Consider the following 3655-nt stretch of genomic DNA (forward strand, 5'->3'; position numbering starts at 1 on the left):
GTGAATATGCGGTCTGTGACTTATTCGCAGAGCCAAAATTACCAACAAGATGATTTCCATAAAACTGTTGCACGGACCTTGAGCCAAGGATCAACACCGATGAGCATGGATTTTCATCCACTTCAACAAACTCTTCTTCTTGGTAAATTCTTACTGTATTAATGTTTCTTTATTATAAAAGTTTGGGTTAGTCCCTGTTCTGCCATCTTAGTATGCTGTATTTACCCTTGGCTCGCTGCAGTCTGCGTTCTAGAATTCTCAAATCTAGCCAAATTTTATTCGGATTTGTTAATTTCTCACTGTAAAAAAATTGATATCTTGTGATTAAATTTGAGGGCATGTCTATCATGGCAAAATCACGATGCATCACTGTACCTTCATAGTTGTGTATTTCTGTATTATAATTTCGACTAATTGTTATTTTGTTTACATGATTCAATTTTGTTCCTTTCCCCCCTCTTGGCAGACAATGGCCACTTCTCCCCAAGCGAAAAAAATCTGCTAGAAGACCTTAGAGGGCTTTAACATTGGGATGGATATTTGGGCCCTTACCTTGCTTTAAGTGGAGATTCAGTTTTCTGTTTTCACTTAATATGACAACTGAAGAGCGAAAGACTTTGAAGGGCACAGAGTCTTCAGCTCCTTCTGTTCCTCCTGATGGAGGAGTCAGCAAGGAACCTAAAAAAGGGGGAGATTACCCAATGGGTGAATTTCTATCCGCTTATTGGAACCACTCATCAGGTTTTATGATATGCATATTCCTTCTTAATTCTTATACATGTTTGTTTATCTCTGGCTTCAGGAGGACAACTGGTCCAGCACGCCGCTCATCCAAGGGCAACTGGACTCTAGAAGAGGTAAAGTTGGCACTCTGGTTTCCTAAATTCGTTAATAGCATGCATTTTCAGTACAACATTTGAATAATGATGTAAATAACCTATCTTAGTTAGCTTTGTTGAATGCTATGCATTTTTAGTTAGACTCATTTGCTCATTACTTTTTTATTTTGCTTGATCTGTTAATGAAATAAAAAAGTACCCTGTCCTTAAGGTGCATGAACTCTGTAATCCTTGTTGATTTCCGACCATGAATCAGCTGAATTGTTATTTTTTATCATGTATTGTTAGGTACAGAGTTCATGCCCATACCATTTATATTATTCTTAGCCTGCCCATACCACTTTGATTTCATTTTTCGTCCATGTTTCAGTTGAATTTTCCTAACAAACTATGGTGTTAATGCCATGGATGCTTGTGTGTATTGGTGGTTTGCTATTCTCACGTGTGGTTTCCTTGTGGTGTTGTTCTGAGGTCTACTTAACACTTTTGTCGTGGTTGTATGGTGTTGGGATTCACTAGGAGGTCTACTTAACACTTTTGTCGTGGTTGTATGGTGTTGGGATTCACTAGGAGGTCTACTTAACACTTTTGTCGTGGTTGTATGGTGTTGGGATTCACTAGGAATGCGATCGTAGCGGCTCGAGCTCTTCCTTACCAAGAGGAACACAAACAGAGCTCAGGTTTTTTTTTATTTTGCTCTGCATTATCTACTGCTTCTCCATTTGATAAGTAACCGATCAATTTTTTGAATATTTCGAGCACATCGGAGGTGTAGGAGTTGGTGAACACCCATGATCTGTAGATGTCGCAGTTGGAAGGGTCCAGGAAGATTTATGCACAGGGAGTAAGTGACAAGCAATTGTTTTAGATGCTCCTGTGTTTTTTGCCTTCAGTTTCTTGATGTAGTTGTTGCCTAAATTTTTGTACCTTGTTAATCGTACTGGAGATGCTACTTCATGTGGAGTTGGTATGTAGGATGATTATCACGAGTACTTCAAGCGCTCATTTGAGGAAGACATCGCTGCGCAAGTGCCTCAAGGAGTGGAATGGTGAGCCCCTGTCCATCTGCTGAACAGAGAAAATATGAGGAGCAAATGACTGCATTTTTAGTTAACCATTTTATTCCTAAATGACTGCATACTTCTCCCTTATCCATGTATTTAGACGTTTCTGCAATCATTATGCATACTTCTCTCTTGTCTAATCTCTTGTAAAGAACAAGTTCCTTTGTGCCTGACATATTGGGTTTTGATTCTTAGGGGTTACAACTATTGATTGGGGGAAATCAGGCAGAGGAGGGCATGTTGACGGACCAAGTGGCGAGGCAAAATTTTCTAATGATTTTGAAGTTCATTATATTGGCAGTAGCTGATGATCCCTTCTGTGATGGACCGAGTAAACCAAGCAATTCGGGATATTCAACTCCACTTTGATGACTGTGTGTACCAGCATGAGATGTTGATTACAATTAACGACATATTTATTGTTGTTTATTTTTTATTTTTCATATTATAGTGATGTTTGTTGTTCCGTATCTATGTTTTATACTAACTTTTTTACTTTCGTTGCAACGCACGGGCATATACCTAGTTAAGGGCATAAATCTAATTTTACCGGGTTGCATCCCGTGCCTATAAATAGGTGAACAGTACCCCTGTATTGTTCACGCTGACTAGTATTCACTCGCACGTCACATTTGAATTCCTACCTTCTATCAAGCCGAAGGTACAAATGTAATTTGATATTGTTACTGTTTATTCATGATTATTCAATGAGAATATAAATAATCTAATGATTTAATATGTATATTCATATTCTTTATGTGGAACGCATGCTTCTATGTTTACATTAAATATTGGATTGATGAAGGTATCACCTTCATGACCTTCGTCGGAAGATCATTATATCCTGAGGGAGATAATGCTTCGAAGGACGAAGGTCTTTGACCATTAACATTTAGTGTTGCCTTGTTCTTAACTCATAGCATTTGAGAACAAGTACCCAACATTGGCGCCCACCTCCGGTGAACTCACTTCCACTGTTGAGCTGATGGCTTCGTTCAACAATCAAGCCGAAGCACCTTCGGTTACGAAGCTGGTGCTCCCAATCACGGGCGGTTCAAGTTCAGAGCCAGCCAACAAGAAGCAGAAGAAGGAAGCACAGAGAAGAGTGCAGCATGTTGGGGTGCAAGGACCCTTTGTCAGATCCAAGTGGTCCCACATCCCAATCACCTTCTCCCAGGAGGATCTTTAGCTCAAAGATTATCCTCACAACGATGCTATGGTTATATCATGTGTCATCAAAGGATTTCTGGTCCACAATGTTCTGGTTGACACAGGCAGTGCAGCGAACATCATATTTGCAAAGGCTTTCAGGCAGATGCAAGAGCCAGAGGACAAAATTCATGATGCTACACACCCTCTTTGTGGCTTCGGAGGAAGACATATTGTGGCATTTAGTAAAATCACAATGTCAGTTACCTTTAGTTATGTTCATAACACAAGGTCTGAGCAGGTTATCTTTGACATTGTTGACATGGATTACCCATACAATGCAATCATTGGTCGAGGGACGCTTAATGCCTTCGAAGCCATACTTCATCTAGCATACTTATGCATGAAGATACCTTCGGAACAAGGGCCCATTGCTGTCCATGGAAGTCAAGAAGCTGCCAGAAGGGCTGAAGGGAGTTGGATAGATTCAAAGGCAATCCATAACATAGATGGAGTTGAAGCTTGTCAACAATATAAGCATAAGAGAGAGAAGGCTGCTTCGGCAGATCAACCGAAGCCTATGCTCATATGTGAAGATATAAC

The 3655-nt window shown here is 40.0% G+C and overlaps 1 long non-coding RNA gene across 1 annotated transcript; it reads left to right on the forward strand.

The window, feature by feature from the left end:
• Window positions 1-534: 534 nt before the first annotated feature.
• Window positions 535-2369, forward strand: LOC118472907 (uncharacterized). The gene is made up of 6 exons (XR_004851362.1): window positions 535-705; window positions 803-857; window positions 1461-1519; window positions 1615-1683; window positions 1815-1888; window positions 2099-2369. It is a non-coding gene; the product is annotated as an uncharacterized lncRNA (long non-coding RNA).
• The last annotated feature ends 1286 nt before the right edge of the window (window positions 2370-3655 follow it).

This window comes from Zea mays, chromosome 7 (genome assembly GCF_902167145.1).
Source record: "Zea mays cultivar B73 chromosome 7, Zm-B73-REFERENCE-NAM-5.0, whole genome shotgun sequence".
Classification (NCBI taxonomy): Eukaryota; Viridiplantae; Streptophyta; class Magnoliopsida; order Poales; family Poaceae; genus Zea; species Zea mays.